Genomic DNA, 12,409 nt, shown 5'->3' with positions numbered 1-12,409 from the left:
GCTCATGCAAAAGGTCCAAAAGAAACCGACCCATACCCTCCAAACCACACTTCCTTAATTTCCCTCATAAGTCATATGGGCTTGGGTCATGCTTAAAAGAATAAAATAAAATATAGTACATGAATTGAGCCCACAAGAAAGTCAGGCTTGGTTGAATTGGACTTGTAGAAAATGTGTCCCGAAAATAGGTATCAACACCTATCAATGTATTTCTCAAAAAAAAAAAAAAAAAAAAAACACCTATCAATGTATTGATGTCATTTTGTACAAAAGGAAGTAACAAAAATGAAGGACTCTCTAGATCATTGCCCCCTCAGCCACAACTATAGACTAGGCTGCACCATTACACAATTTAATTACCCTTAATTCCTAAAAACTTCCCTTAACCCGAAATCACGAATTCCCAATTAAATGTGAAACAGTAATTCAGATGAAACCATGGGACAACAATAATAATTAAAAGATGCTGCCGACCCATTTGAAAACAAAATAGGTGAAGCTATGTGACTCTGTAATAAGTGGTCGAGAAGGCTACTCCATTAAGGCCACTCATTCTCACCATGAAAGACGGTTGAAAATTATCTAGAAATTATTTTCAAGTCTCCTTAAAAAAAAAAAAGGAATATAGGAGATATTTGTCAATGTCAAGTGTGAACTGGAGAAAACAAAATAAGAAGAAAGTGGTCGACTGGTCAGCAATGGCTGCTTCAAGTCTGTAGTAAAAGGCTACTCATTCTATGTTTTGCTGAGAAGAAAGAAAATGCTACTTATTCTCAACTCTCAAGTGAAATACAGAGTGGAGAAAAACCATCTTTATATTATTTAATTTATTTCTCTCGTTTGCGATCATCCCTATTTAGTATTTCTTTATCGCCTTCAATTGTAAACTCCTCTTGTAAGCTCTCGAAGTCTACAATTCTTCTCAAGAAAATATTCAAGTTTAATTTTCAAGTAAGTCTATTCTTTAAAATATTTCAACACTGTGTTTGCATATTTTAAATATTTAAAAGCATTAATTAGCTTTTGTTTCTATATTTGATAATTTGTTATTTTGTATCTCCTAGGTTCCTACATCTATCTTCAATTAGAATATCAGACGGTGTAAATCTTGGGTATCAATTTCGAGTAGTGGACTCAGGACTGGAGGTTGGAGTTGAAATTTTTATATTATATTTTATTAATTTGAATATTTTAAATTGTAGTTCAATTCCACTTATGTCTATATCATCTATTCTTTCTTTATTAATTATTGAGATCAACCAATAATTCAAATACTTTGAGGAGTAATTATAAATTTGTATGGTCTTTTTTGGGGGGCATTTCTGGACTGAATAAAAATTTTTAAGGAGTTACGACCTAAATTCTAAATCTAAGGGGCCAATAAGTGCATTTTTTCTGTGACTTGTAATTATTTATGTGATTTTCATACTACCTATAATGGAAAATTGAAAAAGTCAGGGGGCCATGACCCCCCACTAGCTTCAACGGTGCATTGAAAGTCCCATCTTTTTTGTGCCAAGTTCTATGTGAACAACCGAATAGATCGAATTAGTTCGTGCTTCAAACAAAGAACCAAAATTCATATAAGAGAGAGAAGATTGCTTTTGAAGTATTGCATAATTTTCCCAGTCAAAGCAAAATTTGTGGCGAAGATAAAAACCCAAATATTTAGAAGATTTGGAATCTAATTACAATCAGTTAAGGTTAAAAAGGTTGCTCTTAAGATTCCAGGACTCTTTCTTTTGTCCATAATTTCTCATAAACATAAATATGGTGAAGAGGGTTTACATATTATAGTGTGTTAGTGATTATAATTCACTAAAAATATATCAAAAATCTCTCTCCTGTCCCAAATGGTTAGTTCTATTTAGAAAATCCAACTTTTAAGGAAATATCATTTAATGTATTGTTTTTTTGCTTAAAAAGCTACAAGTTCCAAAACTGCTCAAATTTATTTAAATTCTAGAGAAAAAAAATTATAATATTGACTTTTTAAAATAAGTTAGTTAGGTTAGGAATCAATTGTTGGAAATATTTTAGTGAATAAACAAGTTTTGATACAAAAATAATATCTCAAATAATTAGCAAGAACATAAAAAATAAAAAAAAATAAAAAGAATTTAGAATAATCTCACAATGCTATAGAATCACGCTGCGAAAGCGTTGTCCTTAAAGGTTGATTTATGCCACCCAAAGTAAAACTTGGTGCGATTGGTTCTCTTGACCAAACAACCCCCCAGGATTAGACTATAGCGTCGACCTTTGTAATGTACGCACTTCCACACACAAAAGGTTTAAGAACAACCCTCTATTGCCTCTCCTTAGAATAAATATTCTTGTAGAAAAATATGTGGGAGAGAAAGATAGTAGAATTGTGTATCTCAAACATAGAGTAGTAAAAAGACTCTTTAGAAGTATGTTATGATGAGTATTATATAGGCTATTTATGAAGATAATAGTCTATAGTTATTGGTTACTAATAACCCTTAAAAGCCCAACGGCTATATTATCAATTATTGCCCAACAGCTATTTTTCTCATAATTTCCCAATGGCTATTTTACTCATAAATTTCCAATGGCTAGAAAATAAATAAGAATAAAAGTGTTTGAAACACACACCTACACCAACAATCCCTCACATGTTACAAACACAAAATAGGAAAGGCACGCAACTAAAGAAAGCATGCATCAATATGGTACCAGAAGGTTTTAACCATACGTAGGATAAATAAGTAGGAACTAAAAGACAATGGTAGAGTTAAAACTCTTTTAACCAAGCTATTAGTAAACCAAACTTACCACCCACATAACTTTCTTTATAAAGGTTGTTCTTAAGCGGGTTGGCACCTTATCCAGGCCATGCGCCACTGGGTTTAATGAGAGCTCTAGAGACCTACCCAAAAAGTCTCATAGGAAGCGGCACAACTTCCACTCACACATAGGTGGCATCCATCAAGAGTGCGTCCAGAACACCCCATCCCAACAAGTAGGGAGTATGGATCCATTAATAGCCTAAAGCTCAACCTCTAACAATCTGCAACTTAATCGGTGGCATCCATTAGGAGTGCATGCAAATACACCCCATCCCAACAGGTAGGGATATGGATCCATTAAGAGCCTAAAGCTCAACCTCACCAAATTCTGCAACTTAGCACTATCTCACATCATAAGGATGGACTCATCACTAATCTCCTTATCGAGATAGCGAAAAACATGTAACAAATGACAGTGTCCGTGGACCACTAATGACCTCTACCCATTTAACCTCTTGCATGGAATCACTCATCATAGAGGTTGGGCATTAATCATAGTGTCACAACTTGGGTATCAGTCCAATCCTCCTAGATGTCTCACTCACCAACCTCATTGCTAGTGGTTTGGTCAAAGGATCGGCCAAGTTCCTTTCAAACCTCACAAAGTCCAATGACATAACATCATTATCAATAAGCTGCCTCAGCCTCAATTGGATATATTGACTTTTCCCATTTCACAAAATCCAATGACATAACATTATTACCAATAAGCTACCTTAGCCTCAATTGGATATGTCGACTTTTCCCATCATAAAATTTGCTCTTTACACGTGTTATGGCAGTCTGGCAATCACAAGGAAAGCAAACAGAGACAATAGAGTTAGTAACATGAGGCATATCAATTAATATACTCCTAAGCCATACAGCTCTGGACCTAGCCTTCTCTAAGGCCACTAACTCTGTTTCCATATTAGATCTCACCATACAAGTCTTCTTAGTTGACTTCCAGGAGATAGCCCCTCCAACTAGTGTAAACACATATCCACTAGTGGGCTTCACCTCATCTGTATCAGAGATCCAGTTAGCATTATGCAATATCAGGACGAGTACAATTTGTCAAAAACATTAAACTACCAATAATTTGTGCATATTTATCTTATGAAACACTATCACCACGATTTTTAACCAAGTGCTCCTTTAAGTTATACATAATAGACATAGGTCACATATCAAAGTGTTTAATTTTTTTTTTCCACATAATTAGATTGTGATAGTACACTGTAATCATTATCCCTAGGGATCTTGATGCCCAAAATGACATTTGCCTCAACCAAAATTCTCACATCAAATTTAGAGGTAAGAAAACATTTAGTATCATGCACAACATTATGGCTAGTTCCAAATATAAGTAAGTTATCAACATATAAACAAATAATAACACCTTCATTATTATTTAACTTATTATATGACCATAAGTCACAAATCCATGTGCAAGCATCATATATCAAAATTTCCATGTCATTGTATAGGTGCTTGTTTTAATCCATACAAGGATTTAACCAATTTACAAACTTTATGTTATTGTCTAAGGACAACACAAACCTCAGGTTGCTCCATATAGTGTATATATATATATATATATATATTTTTTTTTTTTCTAATTCACTTATTAGAAAATAGTTTCAACAACCATATAATATATAATAGGTTTGTAAATAGATACAATGACAAACAACATTCTTATAGATGCAATTGTAATAATTGAAGAATAAGTATAAAATAATCAACATGATATTTTTGCTTATAGCCTTTAGCTACTGAGCATGCCTTATACTTATCTATGATCACATTCAGTTATAAGTTTCTTTTGAAAACCCGCTTGCAACCATACAAATTTTGTTTTAGACTCNCTAAATAATTTGTTAAAAGCTTTCAACAATAATGGTGCATCAACAAATTTAATTGCATAATAACTTACATGTTCATCTTCAACAATATAGGTAAGAAAATTGTTACCGTAACTCTTTTTCTTCCTAGTTCGCTTACTTCTTCTCAATTCTTGCACGTCACAACAAGATCATTAGAAATATCAATAGGTTCATGAAATATATTTTCCTTATTTTTCAAAGGAAACTCATACTTAAAAAATTATTTTTAAGATTCAACAATAGTATTAAATTCTAAATACATCATTATTGATGAAAATAATTCTATATCATGAACTATAGCAAACATAACCAATAAACACACAATCACATATTTAAGAATCAAGTTTCCTCCTTTTAGGTTCATGTAGCATGACCTTAGGCAAGTACCCCCACACTTTGAGGTATTCTCCTTTTAGATTTGGTTAACATCTTAGCCAACCACCCCCACAATTCGAGATATACCAAGTTAGGCTTATGCCATTCTCAACTTCATTTTTTATATTTTATAGAAATTTCCAATACCTCATCTTCGGTTCCTAATACACAAAGTTAAATAAATATAGAATAGTCATCAACAAAGATTACATAAAATCTTTTACCATCTTTAGTCATTGTGTGTTTTAAATCATCCAAATTATTATGTACCAAATTAAGGAGTTTGGTTCCTCTTGTTATGGGGTTGCAAGGTCTTTTTGTTTCAAGTTCATAAAAACCTATCCACCATCTCAAAACAACACATGTAGCCAATAAAAATATGTATATGTATGTGTGTATATATATGTATATATTTAATATCACTCTTGCACTTGGTGGATAAAAGGAATATTTATTCCCAATAAATCTTATCCACTAGCCCAAAATACTAGTTGGATCAATTTTTTATTTATTTAATATATATAAAGAAAATTTAATTATTTTTCATAATTTCTCATTTCATATATTTGTGTCAAGAGATGTAGAAATAATAGCTTTTGTACATAAAGCCAATAGCCTCTAACTACTAAAAACCACTCTTAGGAACGTCCAAAATTTTACAAGAATAAGACACTTAATATTTTGAAAAATTTGACATCATTATACCATAATTGTATAATACAAACGTTTAATCATCCACAATTTCTTTTTCACATGATCATAAATGATTACTTGAATACTTTAGCAAGGAAAATAAAATTTAATTAAATTATAGTATCATTGTATCTTCATTATACAAAAGGTGTACCAAGTTGATACGGCACTATTGATTCCACTTAACAATAGGAATGCCTTCACCATAAGTCTAAACCATTTTTTTTCTCTTCAGAATTCTACCAAAAAATTAAATTTTACCTCATTTCTCATTAAATTATTGCTAACATGTTTTTTTAATTCCAAAAAACATTTCTCAAAACACATACATTTTTCTTCAATCTCATGTTTCTCAGATTTCTATAGACATAAAACAATTTCACAAAATATAATACACATATAGTATCACATAATTGCAAATGCAATAAGTTGATATCCACATATCAAGACAACGATATTATTCACATATTAATTTAGATTAGAAAATCAAAATCACATTTGGATGAACATCATTTATTTTTTTCTACTAAAATATTAGTCCACCAAATTGTTTAGATAAACCAGATAGAAAAATAAACTCCACAAAAGATATAAGTAATTATATCTTAAAGATATAAGTAATTGTTTACCCACTTTCGGGTTGGTGGTACCCTTGGGCTTATCCAACTGTACCTTGGCACGTGGGACAACGACTGCACACGTGAGTCCCTTTTTTTTTTCTCTCAAAAAAAAAAAAAAAAAAAAGGAATCAAATACGTAGTTTATCCGATATTAAAAGACTATATATTACATATTTCTCCCAAAAGACTATATTACATTTAAGCCCAATAAATCAAATATATTCATATACATATACTTAGATTTTTCAAATATTTCATTCCCTTAGTCAAACCGAAACAGTCTTGGGTACAAAATTGATTCCCTTGGAAGGGGATAGAGTAAAGTTGACTGAAAATTAATATATGATTCTAAATTTGATAATACTCTAACTCATCATTTACTACACATTAAGTTCTCATATATTTTCATTATATTTGTCAACTTGTTGTTTAATAAAATAATAATTTAATATTAAAATGCTCTAATAGAACAAAATCATTATTTTTTAGAAAGAAAAAAAATCAATTAAAGATATAAAAATAAAAAATAGAACAAAACCAATCAGGCAAAAGCATGGAAAGTTCAATATTTTTTATGAGAGATTCAAGACCTTTGCAGTAACGCAGTTAGCAAAACTTACAAACCGGTGTAGTAGAATTTTTATTTGACTTGTCCCTCCACGATAAATAGTCCAACTTAATTGTCGTGTAACTTAAGCTAATTCTGCACTAATAGCTTCTACCAAATAAAGCACATTTATTTGCCAACCAAATAAATACTATTGGATTATACCGGGGTCTAGATCCTTATCTTTGGCCAAATGCTAAAGAAATGCATATTCCAAGCTCAATTGCTAAGGAAAACCTATTAAAGAAATGTATATTCTCAAGTGAAAGTCCAAACCCAAAATAATTTCTGAAAAATAGTCACATATCATAATTCCAATTTTCTTAACCCTAATTACTAGAACCAAAATCCAACTGCAATTGTAAAAGTTGAAAACATATAATGGAACAAATTTAAATTTATATTTGGGGGAAAAAAGTCAGAGAAAGAATAGTAACCCATAAAAATTCAGAGGGAACTCTTTTTAGTCGGCTTCATACTCCTTCTGCTTCTTTTTCTAGAAAAATCAGAAATCAAAAAGGTTAGTTTAGCGTAACTGGAAACCAAGATTTTTTTAGAGGAACTGGCAGACGGTTTTCTTTTTTCTTGATCAGAATCTCTGGAAACAAAGATTGAAGCAGATCAAACAAAATCTATCATAGAACTAATCTAAAATAGATAAAAATTGAATAAAACATTTTTAACATGCAATAGAAAATTTTAAGAACTTATTCCAGAACCTGTTCTGTAGAAAACAGAATATGCAGCAGCAGAAATACAGCCATGGACATACATCACAGAAACAGCAACAGATACATCATTTTAAAAAAAAAAAAAAAAAAAAAAAAAAAAAAAAAAAAAAAAAAGCAATAACTTTACTGATTATGGGGTAATGGGTATGCGGCCTCTCTTTGTGCAACATGCATTGGTTCTAACAAAAAGAAACCTAAATTAAGATTGAAAAAGAAAAATGTAATATCAGCGTAACATTCAATTCTATACTTATTTGATGCCAGTGAAAATTTCTCAAAAACCCGAAACAGAAACGAATCAAAGCCAAAATAAAATCTAAACCTATACCAAAAAAAAAAATCCATAAAAAGTAACATTGCATACCCAAATCTGGAAAAATAAAAAATAAAAAAGAGAGAGAAAAATGTACCGATGCTGGTTTCGACAATCTGCGGTTCCCTCTCTGTATCCTTCTCAATCATTCTATGTTTTAAAAATCCAAAACAAAAACAAATCAAATCTAAACCTATCCAACATGAAAATTCAATTAAAAGTAACATTTCATACCCAAATCTAAAAAATTTTACCGGTGTTGATGGGCCATAGGTTTTTCTTTCTATGTTTTTGTGGTTCCAATGGTCTGTTTCTGCCTTTTTCTCTGTTTCTTTCTCCGTGTCCCAAGATCGCCTCTCTCTTTCTCTGCTTCTTTCCTCGTTTCCTCGTTGCCTCTCTCTCTTTCATCACCTCTCTATTTCTATTTCCGTGTTTCTTTTAATATTAACCGGTTATTTTTTTTTATATTTATAATGAGAGGCTTTGAAACGGTGCGTAGCATTGCCAAAATATATAAAGTATCGCTTTTTAAAGTTACGTCACTTTTCTGATTTGTCAACACGGCCTTAATTGTAGGCACTCACTTTCTCTCAGCTTCGTCTATTATATATATATATAGATATAGATATTTAGAGATGAGTGATTCAAGTAATTGCCCAGCAAGGCCCGTATTATACACGCTGTATTACTCATTGTCGTTATGTGATGTGGAGTCGATGAGCTCGCACCGAAAATCCCCTTTTTCATTCAGCAAAAAAAAAAAAAAAAAATCAAATATTCAGTTCAAGTGATCAATAATTCAATACCAAACTTTCATCGAAAAAACCAAAATCCAATCACAATTATTCCAAAAGTCACAATATAGGGGATAATTGTCCACGTTTAAGTGTGAACATGGTGACAAACTTTCTCAACATTATGAATGACTATTGAAGACTATCCCAAATGGTAAAGCAATTGAAAACGAAAGAAGAAGAAAGTGGTCGACAAAGGGCTACCTCATGTCTGTCAAAGGCTACTCATTCTCTGTTTTGCTGAGAAGAAAAAAAAGGCTACTCATTCTCATGATCAAGTGAAAAACAGAGTGGAGAAAAACGTTCTTGATATTATTTCTCATGTGCAATCCTCCCTATATGTAATTATTTTATCACCTTCAATTGTAAACTCCTCTTGTAAGCTCTTGAAGTATACAATTCTTCTGAAGAAAATATTCAAGTTTAATTTTCAAGTAAGTTTATTCTTTAAATATTTCTCATTTTTCACCACTGTATTTGCATATTTTAAATATTCAAGTAAGTTTATTCTATTAGAATAATTTCCAAATTTTATGTTCTTTTTAATGATTCACAAAATGTTATATATAACCTTTTTTTTTTTTTAATGAATATTTTTGTTAACTTGCCTTTTGAATTTCTGATAAAATTGTATTGTTTTCATTTTGATACGACAAAATTTGTATTTATGATTTATGATTTTTTTTATATTACATTTATGAGTGTTCCTATAATAAATAAAAATATGATTACGAAATACATTACTCTTTATTACATTAGTTTAAATTGGTAAAAAAAAAAAAAATCACCAGAAAAATAATTATCACATGCAACGCGCGGGTTTGCGGCTAGTTCTATATTAATTATTGAGACCACACTTAATGAGATTGAGGTTGGATCAGTTTAAATTTCTAATTTTTTTTAGGGGAGTTTGAAATTCTAATTGTTCTGCTTTTAATCAATTAATTTCATTTGGAAGTGTGGGGGTATTTCATGAGGAATAAATAAGGGTTTTCTATCTTTTCAGTTGGTGGAATCACTTCATTTCATGTATTAATATTTTTTATTCTCTCTCATTGGTCACCTATTGTCTAACTGTATTGGTTTAAATTGAAAATTGCAATGCTTTTATTATTAATGAAACTTATCGTTTGAAAAGAAAAAAAAAAAAAAAGGGCCAAATTATTTGATCAATTAATGATAAAGAGGAATAAAACCCCTCAGTCATGCTTTGGGTGCTCTACTATAAAGTGAAACACTAGAGTAGGACATGAGACTTTTGTTTGAGAATAAGAAGATTCAAAAGAATTAAAATAAATTGGTCCCTTACGGAAACATGACTCTATGGTTTATTAATATCGAAATAACAGATCAAGGAAAATTGAAATGTAAATTGTAAAGCATCTCTTAAACATGGCAAATCAAACAAATGTGTTAAACTTCATCTCTTATTAATGATTTAATTGTCACTTGAACAAGTTTAATATGTGAAAATTTATATTTTTGTTGATGTCTTCTACTGTCTTTACCTAAGAATGAATGCAATTATTATCATGTAATAATTTGTTTAAAAGTTTTAAATTTCGTAATAAAATAAGAATGATATTTTAGAAAGACTCAATTATTTTGTTTTGAAAGAAATTAAAAAAAAAAAAAAGTCAAAATTTTGGTCCATAAATTATATAATTTTTTAATTCTTTTATCAAATTATCGTTATTTCATTTTAGTCCTTAAATCTTTTTTTTTTTTTTTTTAGAATCTTACTCCTTAAATATTTATAAACATTTATCGGTACCTCGCCTTCCCTTACCATTATCATGCAATAAAAAAAAAATTTTAAAAAAAATCTAATATAAAGACTAATGTACACATCCTTCTCTTTTTTTTTTTTTTTTTTTTTTTTTGAAAGTTCACGAATCATATCCTTCTAGTGTTCTGTTTAATGTACAAATCACATATTAGACAACATCTGGTGTCATAAATACAAAACATGTGGAAATGATGGTATTTTAATTATTGAAATGTTCTGGTTTTAAAAAAAAAAAAAAAAATTATTGCAAGTTTCTTAAAAAAAAAAAAAATGTTACCAGCGACAAATAGAAATATTTCTCACTATTTAATTTAGACAAGTACAACAATCATTGTTTAATTTAAATAAATACAAAAATCACTGTATCTACACCACTTATTCCCCCCACCCCCAAAAAAATCATTTTTCAACTTAACTGACATACTGGTACACTTTTGAGAATTAGAATACTTTTATGCATTATGTTTCTCACCTCTATTCTTTTTTTTTTTCTTTTTTGTGCAGGTCTCCTAAGACCGGCAAGCAACAAGTCAAAGCATGGCATTCTCTTTCTCTTTGGATGTGATATAATTGGAAGAAAGGGAGCTTAAAAACTTGGTGACTAAAGCTAGAAGGGAGTTTGAACTGTGAAGTTAAAAATGGATCAGGCTGTAGTGGAACTCCTGATTGACAATATCATTTCAATCCTTGCCAATGAAGCATCATTGTTATGGGGAACTCGTGATGCAATTGAAGATATCAAAGATGAGTTGATAAGCATGCAATCGTTCTTAGTAGATGCTGATAGAAAGGGAGTAGGAAGTGAAGGAGAGAAATCTTGGGTGGCAAATGTGAGAGACATGGCGTATGATGTTGAAGACATTATTGATAAGTTCATTTATCATATGAATCACCGACGAATCGGGGGTCGATCTTTCTGGATCCTTCACCACACCATTTACTTTCCAAGAAATCTCTGGGTGAGGCATCAAATAGCCACCAAGATACAAAAAATTAATGGGAAAATCAAAGGCATACTAGAGAGAAACCAAAGATATGATATTAATCATATAGAGGGAACTAGTTCTAAAGATAATAAAAAATGGTTGGTGCAGCATGCTGAATCATCTCTTTTTTTTAAAGAAGACAAACTTGTAGGGATTGAAAAGAAAAGGCAAGTGTTAATGAGATGGTTAATGGATGGAGTAGACCAAACTGTCATTTCGATAGTTGGAATGGGAGGTTTAGGCAAAACCACACTAGTTGCCAACACCTACAACAATGATGATGTAATGAAACATTTTGACTGTTGTGCATGGATCACAATTTCCCAAGCATACGAATTAGAAGAATTATTGAGGAGCATGGTCAAGAGATTTTATAAGTCAATGAATGAAGTGGATCCTACAAACTTGACTTCCATGAATTAGACAGAGTTAATAGAAATGCTAGTGGACTATTTAAAGGTGAAAAGGTATCTACTTGTCTTGGACAATGTGTGGGATACAAGTATCTTGAATCAAATAAAGTTGTCTATTCTTGATAATTGTCATATGGGCAGAATCATCCTTACAACTCGTAAAGAAAATGTAGCTAGCTTCAATTTTGAAGTTACTAAGCACATCTATCATATTCAACCATTGGAAGAGGATGAGGCGTGGGATCTCTTTTGCAAGAAAGCATTCTCGAGTAGTTCTAATAGATGCTATCCCCCTGACCTTGTTTCGTTTGCTCAAGAACTTGTGAGAAAATGTGAAGGCCTACCTCTTGCAATAGCAGCTTTGGGAAGTCTTTTGTACTCCAAGAATGAGTCTCAATGGACTTACA

General features: G+C 31.0%; 2 long non-coding RNA genes across 3 annotated transcripts; one reads left to right on the top strand and one right to left on the bottom strand.

Annotated features, from left to right (window-relative positions):
- The first annotated feature begins 619 nt into the window (after window positions 1–619).
- LOC136071557 (uncharacterized) lies at window positions 620–12,159 on the top strand. Of its 2 annotated transcripts, XR_010632865.1 has the most exons (3): window positions 620–951; window positions 1,065–1,146; window positions 11,108–12,159. It is a non-coding gene; the product is annotated as an uncharacterized LOC136071557 (long non-coding RNA). The 2 variants fall into 2 exon arrangements; XR_010632864.1 differs by lacking the exon at window positions 11,108–12,159 and having other exon boundaries at window positions 1,065–1,478.
- On the bottom strand, window positions 6,918–8,548 carry LOC136071550 (uncharacterized). The gene is made up of 3 exons (XR_010632849.1): window positions 8,275–8,548; window positions 8,118–8,170; window positions 6,918–7,472 (listed from the first exon to the last, which is right to left on the bottom strand). It is a non-coding gene; the product is annotated as an uncharacterized LOC136071550 (long non-coding RNA).
- Window positions 12,160–12,409: the final 250 nt, after the last annotated feature.

This window comes from Quercus suber, unplaced genomic scaffold (assembly GCF_002906115.3).
Source record: "Quercus suber isolate HL8 unplaced genomic scaffold, Cork oak 2.0 scaffold_325, whole genome shotgun sequence".
Lineage (NCBI taxonomy): Eukaryota > Viridiplantae > Streptophyta > Magnoliopsida > Fagales > Fagaceae > Quercus > Quercus suber.
This window is presented reverse-complemented; position numbering and strand designations above follow the sequence as displayed.